Source organism: Aethalodelphis obliquidens, unplaced genomic scaffold, assembly GCF_003676395.1.
Source record: "Aethalodelphis obliquidens isolate GAN/ISIS:26980383/991018 unplaced genomic scaffold, ASM367639v1 scaffold20, whole genome shotgun sequence".
NCBI lineage: Eukaryota > Metazoa > Chordata > Mammalia > Artiodactyla > Delphinidae > Aethalodelphis > Aethalodelphis obliquidens.
Window position 1 is genome coordinate 26,153,986 of NW_020837964.1, and position 10,703 is coordinate 26,164,688.

Here is a 10,703-nt window from a genome sequence, read left to right on the forward strand (position 1 = left end):
CCTACTGGGCTTGGCTCACCTCTCAGGGTGAGCGCTCCCCCTACTCGTCTCCCAACTCTAATTGAGGTTTCTGTTTATTAATTTTTTATGATTCCTGTCCAAGAAAATTATACAAAAGCCTATAAAAGATTGCCCCAATAGATAGCCTGCATTTTATCCTTACCTGCCTCACACTTCCCTTTACCCTCTCAGCTCCTCAACTCTCCATTTATATTTCCACATCCCCCATAATAGGTACCTAAACCATTCAGTTTCTCCTTTCTCTGCCTTGATCACTCTACCTGACTACAAATTTCATCTATTCCTCTCCTCGGTTATGTATCCCATACATCTATCTCTCTGCCGATCAAGAGACCTAAAAGGAAATATAAACACAGAACAGCCTCCTCCTCGTCCTCCTCCACCATGTACATCAGCTCTGAACAGTGGAACTGGAAAGAAAGGGAACCTGCATTTTCTGAGCACCATCTAAGTGCCTGGCACTTAAATACTTGACAGGACTTATCCCGCTGAATCCTCACTATGTTCCAATTTTACAGCTGGGGAAACTGAAGTTCCTTAAAGTAACAAAGCTGGTAGATGGAAGAGCTGGGATTTAGACATTGGTCATTCTGACTCCAAACTCCATTTTTAACAGATCCTAATTTACAAATTGTGCTTTGATGGTGCAATATGAATCATCTCTCCACAATGTCCTCCATCACCTAGATATTTCTGCCGTTGCTCAAGGTCATTCTGGTCCACCATAGGCATGAAGTGCACTAGGGAATCACACTAGAAAGCAAATAGCTCCCAACCACTTTATTTATTTATTTATTTTCTTTTTTGCGGTACGCGGGCCTCTCACTGTTGTGGCCTCTCCCATTGCGGAGCACAGGCTCTGGACGCGCAGGCTCCGCGGCCATGGCTCACGGGCCCAGCCGCTCCACGGCATGGGGGAATCTTCCTGGACCGGGGCACGAACCCGCGTCCTCTGCAACGGCAGGCGGACTCTCAACCACTGCGCCACCAGGGAAGCCCCCAACCACTTTATTCACAACTCTGGGTCTCTGGTATGCTTTGCTTTTCTTGTGCATACATTGAAAGATAATGTGTTTTGTGATGTTAATACTGGAGTGGCATTTAGAGACCCAAAACCTGACGCTCAGCTTCAAAATCTTATCATGAAATAAATATCCTTCTTGTGTGCCAAAAGGAAAAAAATGAAAATGCAATACATTTAATAATCATCCAAATGAACAGGAATGAAAGGAGCTGTGTGGCTGGTTTGATGCCAAGTCACCTCTGCCCTGTCTGACACTGATCCACCACTTTATCTTCAGCTGTTTACTCAGTCCAAGGGCCTCACTTCCTGTTTGATATGCATCCCACGAGCTGCCAGGGCCAGACATCCTGAAATAAATTACCAAATGGACTCCAGGCAAACGTCTTGTTCTCATTACGAATTTTGAGAAGTATAAAGAACCTCCTGTGGACCACAGTGTAGTCCTTTTAGGTCTACTGAGAAAAGGTCAGCTTTCCTCTTCCGGAGGATGTATCTCCCAGAGCCCAACAGCAAACAGCAGTAGTGAGATCTTCTGTGTTTATAACCCCTTTTGCAAAAACCTGGTTCAGAGAAAAGACCATGGGCTTTGGAGTCAGAAAGATCTGGGTTCAAGTCTGAGCTCTGCCACCTACTCTATCTGCAACCTTATAATATAATATATGCAACCTTAGTATGTATATATCACACATAATATAATGACATGCGTCCACCATTAGAGTATCATATAGAATAGTTTCAGTGCCCTAAAAATCCTCTGTGCTCTGCCTGTTCATCCCTCTCCCCTCACTCAATCCTGTCAACATGTGATCTTTTTACTGTCTCCATTGTTTTGCCTTTTGCATAATGTCATATAGGTGAACCACATAGTTTGTAGCCTTTTCAGATTGGCTTCTTTCACTTAGTAATATGCACTTAAGGTTCCTCCATATCTTTTCATGGCTTGATATCCTATTTGTTTTTAGCACTGAATCCACTGTTCACAATGGTGAACACTTTTTAAACAGAAAAGCCCAACTGAGATTTACTGCATCAGAGTTTTTACACATATTTTAACCAGGTCCTCAAGGTGATTCTGATGCACACCTGGGCTAGATAATGGTAAATATTTTCTCCTGGATTTAAAAAGCATATGCATTATATCCAGACAAAACTATAATTCGAAAAGATACATGCACCCCTATGTTCATAGCAGCACTATTTACAATAGCCAAGACACAGAGACAACCTAAATGTACATCAACAGATGAATGGATAAAGAAGATACACACACACACACACACACACACACACACACACACACACACACAATGGAATATTACTCTGCCATAAAGAAGAATGAAATAATGCAGCTGCATGGATGGACCTAAAGATTATCATACCAAGTGAAGTTAAGCCAGAAAGAGACAAATTCCATATGATATCACTTATATGTGGAATCTAAAATATGACACAGATGAACTTATCTATGAAAGAGAAACAGACTCACAGACATAGAGAGAATAGATTTGTGGTTGCCAAGGGGGAGGGGGCCGGGGGAGGGTTGGATTGGGAGTTTGGGACTAGCAGATGGAGAGTAATATATATAGAATGCATAAAGAGCAAGGTCCTACTGTATAGCACAGGGAACTGTATTCAACATCCTGTAATAAACCATAATGGGAAATAAATAAATAAAAACCATATGCATTAATGTTCCCTAGATTTAAGGTGATTCTTTTCCTTTGAGGGAAAAATGTTTATTTCCTCCAAGGTGGACGAGTCTATGCTCTATCCCAGTATCCCGCCTCAGTCAATGAGTCCTAGTATGGGGAGAATACAGGAGGATCTACGCAGGGTGGATTCTCCCCTAATAAAGTAAGTTTTGCCTTCAGTTCTTGATCAGTTAGGAGGGAGAAAGAAGAGAAGGGTAATTTGTCAAGAAAAAATGGTAGAAAACAGGAAAAGTGCTAAAATTCCTGACATCTTAATTTTTGCCACATGATAGGCACTCTAGAGACATGGTCTCTTTAACTTTATTTCTATAGGAGGTAATATTCACCTATTTAAAGATAAGGAAACTAAGAGCGTAAACTTTAACATTTGCAGATGAGAGGATTCAATCTAATGTCTGCCTGTCTTCTTGTACTAGTTATTATTTTACCCACTCCAATACAGATTGTAAGATTTTTGAGGAAAAGGACCACATGTGTCCATTTAACCCAAGTGCTTGACTGACACAAGGTACACAATAAATATTTATGAAATATGTCTTAAATGAATAATTGTTCACAGGAGTGTGCTGCCTCCTTTTGCTAGATTAACTCCAGTAGAAAGTGGAGAAAGATTAGTTAATATTCCTGATATTTTTATGCAATTCACTTTTTGACATTTTTTGATAGCACAGGCCTCAGACAGAGATATCTCTTAAAGCTGCAGATGATTCAGGAAAGCCTGTTAAACCTCAGATTCATAATCACAGTAGGCAATGGTGGTTCATTTCCTAAGCTCACCTTGACACACCTTTTAATCAAGGAGAGACAGGCTAATGGTGCCTATGATTTATCACCCTTCCAGAAGAACCACAGATCCCCTTCTACTGCGCCTTGAACACATTTACAGCTTCTCTAGACTAAGCATCAGTTCCCTCAATGTTGAGAAAACAGTCAACAATGAATAAAAAAGTGGGTTTGCTTCTAAGTACATAAAACGTGTTTCTTTATAAATCCTCTCCAAGGGCTCCTAATGACATATAGCTCATATTGTAGTCATAGAATGAGCTGTATTTGCCCCTGGGCCTTCTCAGGCTAGTAACACATTAGACATTTGTGATGTGCATTAATTCTCTCATACCATTCACTGCCTTATATTTCCAAAGAGCTAGTAGCTAGTAGCTCAGCTAATGAGGTCAAGGTCCCAGGTTTGATTCTTCATGGGCACAGATGATTATCCCTCTCATGTTTAGACATATAAATATCACTGAACCTTGCCAGCTTGGACTATTTTTCCTTCACGGACAAATTCTTATAGAGAAAAGAGGGTCATTTCAACCTCTGGGTCTCAATGTTCTACTCAATAAAATGAGAATAATAATAATAGATCCTTATTACGTATCTTGTAATGTCCAAAGTATCTAAGAAAATAATGCATATAAATGTACTTAATAAGCATTATAGAAATAAAGGAAAGGGGAAGGAAAGAAGGAGGAAGGGAGAAAGAGAGGGAGGGAGGGAAAAAGGAAAAGCTTTGGTAAGATGGTATTAATAGAGGATCACAGTGGCCTTTCATTATTTAGTCTTACCTAATGTCTTTCTGCCATTTTTTTTTATAATAGCAGCCCAATATTTATCTCAAGGAGCTATCTTTTTTCCACTTTGTGTTTATGTGGCTTGACACATCCCCTAGGTCTAGAGGTGGAACCATATCACAGTTCTCACCAGTTCATTTAGTTCCATTTTTTGGACACAGTGATTATTTCAGAATTGAAATAGGCCCACATCAATCCAAAGTCAATTTCAGGACTTTTCCAAAGCAACTGGACAAGGGGCTTTCTCCACAGACTTGGAAAGTGAAAAAGTGAGTGAGCACTGTCTTGGAACCATCCTGACTTGAGAGCCTGCCTGAAAATGGAAAACAAAGTGGAACTGCAGAATCTAGAGATGTAGAGAACTCACTCCTAATGATATTGTTTGAGCACCTGGATCTAGCTATACCTGAAGCTATATTTAAAATTGTCAGCCTACAAATTTCCCTTTTTATTCAAAGCCAGTTTAGAGCTGGGTTTCTATCACTGAGACTAAAAGAATCCTGATTAACATGATTACAGAAAGCAGGAAAGAAGTTCAAATACGTCAGCTCTGCCACTGCATGTCTTTCAGCCTGTGCATGGAAAAAGAAAGGACAAAAGTTACACACAGAATTCATTTAAATCTTGACTCTACTACTAGTGTTCTAACTAGTGTTAAGCAAATTACTTGATCTTTCCGAGCCTTGTCTTTGCATAGGTAAAATGGAGAGACAGCTAACTACCATGTGGAGTGACATAGAGAATTAAATAAAATGAAATATGTTAAGAGTGTAGCACATTGTATGCACTCTATACACTTCTTCCTACATTCCTGATTATCTCCTAGAAATCCAGAGATGAGAGGGAAGTGGACAAGTTCTCACTGATTGTGCCCTTGAGGCTATCAGCTCACATACCAAGTTCCAGGTTCAGTTTTTCATTCACTTGAGTTGCACTGCAGTGTGACTAACCAGATCACTATTTCCAACCCACTGCAGTTATTGTTTAGTTCTCCATACAACCCAGAATCCTTTCATCAGCATGTTTTTTAAATGGGGTGAGGGTAGGTTTCTGCAGCAGAGACAGTATCTCAGGCAGTTGGAAGCACAGTAAGATGGAAAAAAAGAAATCCTGTGTCTAGTCTCATTCTCTGGAGAGCTTTATAAAGGCACACATCTGTTAATGAAGGCATAGATTTGGTCTGTTTTTTAGAATTTAGTCCGAAAACAAACAAACAAGGAAATCCCGAACAATTCAGGAAGCATAAAGTGGGAAGGAAAGAAGGAAGGGAGGGAGGGCAGTGAGGAACCTATGCATATTAAAATAGAAGCCAAACTCAAAAATGATAACTCCTAATTTCTGTCCTTTGCCTGAGGTCAAATCCACTGCTCTCCTTCTCCATCAGTGCCTTCCTAGACAAAGCCATCATCTTTGTCCTCTTGACCTTGGATCTGGTGTCTGGCAACCTGAAAAATCTATGTCCTAAATAGCATCTAGGATGGTCTTAACAAAAACAAAAAAATAATAATAAATCAGATCATCCCCTACTTAAAATGACCCAGTGGCTCTGGAATATATGTTGGCAGTTTCTTAAAGAACTAAATATGCAACTACTATATGACCCAGCAATCACGCTCTTAGGCATTTACCCAAGAGAAATGAGAACTCATGTTCACACCTGTATGCAAGTCCTCATAGCAGCTTTATTCCTAACAGCCCAAAACCAGAGCCAACTCAGTGGGTGATAGTTAGATAAACTGTGGTATATCCAAAACATGTCATATTACTCAGCAATGAGAAGAAACAACCTACTGATACATGCATACTGACACAGATTGATGTTGAAAAAAAGTCAATCCCCAAAGGTGATATACTGTACATTTCATACGTATAACATTTTTGAAATGACAGAATTATAGAAATGGAGAACAGATTAGTGAGTGCCAGGGATTAGGGCTGGGGATGGAGGTAGAAGTGACATGGATGTGACCATAAAAGGGCAACACAGAGGCTCCTTGTGGTGATGGAACTGTTCTGTATCTTGACTGGGGAGATGGATACATGACTCTACACAAGTGATAAAACTGAATGGAACTATGCAGTGCATGATAAAACACACGAAGGAGGACAAATAAAACTGTGGCGATCTCAATAAAATCAGTGGATTATATCAATGTCAATATGCTGGTTGTGATATTGCATTACAATGTTGCAAGATGTTAACCTTGGGGGAAACTGAGTATAGTGCACTCAGGATCTCTGGCACCATTTCTTACCACTGCATGTGAATTTACAACTATCTCAAAGTAAAAGGTTCGATTTTTTAAAAAACCACTCGATGCTTTCCCATCCTATTAAGAATAACATTGCAGATCAGTAGTGGGAATGGAGACCTGACCCCAGAGAGCCCTGAGCAGCCCCATCACCATCCTGGCCCAGTTACCATCACACCTTGGGAGGAGCCTCAGCTGCCACAGTGGGTCCCAGTCACCATCACTGCAACAGTGAGCAGCCCCCGCCTGCCTTCAGGGATGAGAAGATCATTGCGCCCAAGGGCTTGATTCAACGTAAGAAACAGATGTGTTGGGACTTCCCTGGCAGTCCAGTGGTTAAGACTCCGCAGTTGCACTGCAGGGGGCAGGGGTTCGACCCCTGGTCGGGGAACTAAGATCCCACATGCCGTGTGGCACAGCCAAAAAATTTAAAAAAATAAAAGAAAGAAAGAAACATATGTGGTTTCATCAACAGGAATGACACCAAGGAATATGTATTTGTACACCAGACTGCCATAAGAATAACCCCGGAAGTACCTTTGCAGTGTAGGAGAGGGAGAAAGGGTGGAGTTTGACATTGTTGGAAAGAGAAGGCGGAGGCAGCATGTGTTACAGGCCCTGGTGATGGTCAATATTGCTGCAGATTGTAAGTGTGATAGATACGCTCCACATTGCAGGGTCCTCCATGCCGTTAGCAGCATAATTACCAAAATAGTGAGGGCAGGAGAAGAATGTGGGATGGGAGAGCGCTACCGGGGCCCACCATAGCACATGCGGAGACCCTTCGGGAGTGAACCACGGTATTCCAACCCTCCTGTGCACAGAGCGGGGATGGAGGGTGCTGACAACCAGGGTGCAGAGCAAGGCAGACCCATGAGACAGAATATGTATCAGGTTAGAGACCACGATTGCACAGGGGCCCTCCTAGCCAGACAGCCTAGAGAGGAAGGCAACGAAGAAGATAAGGAAAATCTAGGTGAGGAGACCTGGAGGTCAATAGCCACCTCAACATGGGTACCACCGCAACTTCAACTACTGACGCAGACACCCAGAAAACCCTCAACCACAAGGTGGCAAAGAGACAGATGCAGTCCATCCACCTGCTGAGAATTCATCCACTCCCACGACTGAGCAGGGTGGTGCCAAGTAAATGCCTGGCTTACCATCTCTGCAGTCATCGGTTTAGCCATCCAACAAGAAGAAATGAACATGAAATTCCTGCAATAAGAAATGAACAAAAGATTGGAGCTGAAGACCTTAATTGCTTGCTTTTTGCCTGTTGACCAGATGACTAGAACTATCTGCATTGTTTATGCTGCATGGGGTTTTTATAATTTTTTTTTTTTTTGCAGTACGCAGGCCTCTCACTGTTGTGGCCTCTCCCGTTGCGGAGTACAGGCTCTGGACGCGCAGGCCCAGTGGTCATGGCCCACGGGCCCAGCCGCTCCGCGGCATGTGGGATCCTCCCAGACCGGGGCATGAACCCGTGTCCCCTGCATCAGCAGGCGGACTCCCAACCATTGCGCCACCAGGGAAGCCCGGGTTTTTATAATTTTTACCTAAAGGTATCTCTTTTTGCTCATGACAAATGTGTTTTTTTTTTTTAAATCTTGGTTATTCTCGATACACCTTTAAAGGTTTTTAAATTGTTTCACATCTGGTCAAGTTGAGATTTTTAAGAACCTCATTTTTAATTTGCAATGAAAGTTTACAACTTGATTTTTTCAAAGAAAGTCAACAAACAGCAAACGCATGTTAACAGAGGTCTTAAGTTTTTTCTTTTAATTTTTTTTTTTAATATTTATTTATTTTGGCTATGCCAGGTCTTAGTTGCGGTAGGCGGGATCTTCATTGCAGCATGCAGGATCTTTAGTTGCAGCATGCACGTGGGATCTAGTTCCCCGACCAGGGATCGAACCCGGGCCCCCTGCATTGGGAGCATGGAGTCTTACCCACTGGACCACCAGGGAAGTGCCAAAGGTAAGTTTTTAAAAGTTTTTTAAAGTTAAGTTAAAAAAATAATAATAATAACATTGTATTACCTGTCCTGGCTTACAGAGCCCTATCCAACCTGGCCTCTTCTGCTCTCTACCATCTCCTCTATTGCCATGTTCCCACCCGGCTTCTGAAAGGATCCACAAGGCCTTGGCATTAATTGTCTCCTTTTATTGAAATGTTCTACCTCTAATCTCTGCAGGATTAGTTCCCAACCTGTTACCTTCTCAGGGAGGCTTTTCCTGACTACACATTCAAAAGCACCCAGCCACCCGGTTACATCACCCTATATCAATTATCATTGTGGTATCTATTATTTTTTTGTTTCTTTTTTCATGTTGTTTATATTTGTTTCCTTCCACTAGAAAGTAGGCTCCTTGAGGGCCGAGATTCTGTTTGTTATTCTTTGCTGTATTTCTGTCATCGGAAACAGTGTCAGACACATAGTAAGTGCTCATACTAAGTGTTCATTAAGTAGATATACTCATGTGTAAATGATAAGTTGTAGAAAGAGGTCTTGCTTAATACATAGTCATTCCTCTTGTCATTCAAGGCCCCCATCTATCTCCAAAGAATTCAAAGTCTCCACCCAAATATTACATCTTAGTGTTTTAATGAAAGGCTCAATACTAGTAGAATAGCCCAGACCTGAAGAAGCCAAGAATTCAGAGAACAGACACATTGCAGAGATGAATGGAAGAAGCGGGAAGAACCCAGGTACAGGTGGTAATAGAAAGGGGGACAAAATGGAAAATCCAGGTAAACTTAGCAAGCACACACTGACCTCCCTAGGTGCCAGGTACTATGCTATACCCTGTAGAGATACGAGATGATATAGTCCTAGTCTGAAGCATCCATGTGGTCCCTGATGACTCTACCCGAGAGGCCCAGCAGGAAGGGGCATCATTTGAGTGACCTGACAGATGGGCTGGATAACCTGAGCAGAGTGGTCAGAGCCAGGAGAATTCCATCTTAGGGATGACGATCACTGGGCAAATAATGTAGTCAGAGACCCATCCAGAGGCCCCATTTCCCTTCAACTGGAACAGGTCCATTTTTACCTGTATCACTTACTGGGCTTCTCTGATCAACACATGATCCCATAGTCAAAAAGTGTTTGAAGCCACTGTGTATAAGGCAGACGCAGATCTTGGGCTAGTTTAACAGCAAAAGAGTTTCAATATATTCCATCATTTCAAGACAATATTTGCTTTCAACCTTTTCCACTTCTGTCTTTAAGAAATAGATAAATAGAAGCAATGCACTGACATTCTCATTTTCAAGTCCCCAGTGGGTTTCATTGTCACAGTCAGCTGAGGTTATCAAGTTCCTTCCTTAAAAATTGCTGGCCAGGCTAGACCCGAAATAGGCTATCGTATGCTTCACACATCCCACTCCAGTTGGAACAGAGCTATCTTATTCTTGAAATCGGTATTGATTTCTCTCTCAGCAACAGTATTTAACTCTTGTGCTTTCAGTCTAGGGGGCCCGGGAAGCTTCAGGTATTTTTCCTGGAAGAAAGCAGCGTCCCTCTTTTCCTTGGACTGGGGATCTTTGTTTCCCTGGTTTCTTAGGTCTGCAACAGGAAGCACCCTCCATGAGCTAAAAGACCATACTACAAAAAAGCAGTATGTCACGTGTCTACCAAGCTTTCACACTCTCACCTGCCATCATGCCTTAGTCTTTACCAAGATTGGCCATTCTGATTCACTAATTTAACAGATAAAATTCAGGCGGGGATTGTAACCTCCAAGATATGTAAAGGTCCCAAAGTTAACATAGGACATTTCCAGTCCATTCTCTGATATGCTCCTCCCAGAAGCCCTGTGATACAGAAAAGGCAGGGATTTTCATGCCCATTTTACAGATGAGAAAACTGATTCAGTTTCCTAGTTTTGTGGGCTCTAGCCAGCCTATTGTGCTTCTTCTCACAAAAACCAGTTGTCTGTTCTTCCCCTGACATGAAGAGTAATTTGAACCAAACTGAGCAAAATGACTGTTTCCTTTCATCAGAGCCAACTTTAACCCACATTTAGTAAAATTTAGGTGGAGTAAGGCCCTGGTCTTGGCATAAATCGTGGTTAGTCCCAACAGTTTGTTATATTCCATCCCAAAGATTATATCAACA

General features: G+C 41.9%; 1 pseudogene; it reads left to right on the forward strand.

Annotated features, from left to right (window-relative positions):
- Positions 1-2,777: 2,777 nt before the first annotated feature.
- On the forward strand, positions 2,778-7,795 carry LOC113627397 (nuclease-sensitive element-binding protein 1 pseudogene; annotated as a pseudogene).
- Positions 7,796-10,703: the final 2,908 nt, after the last annotated feature.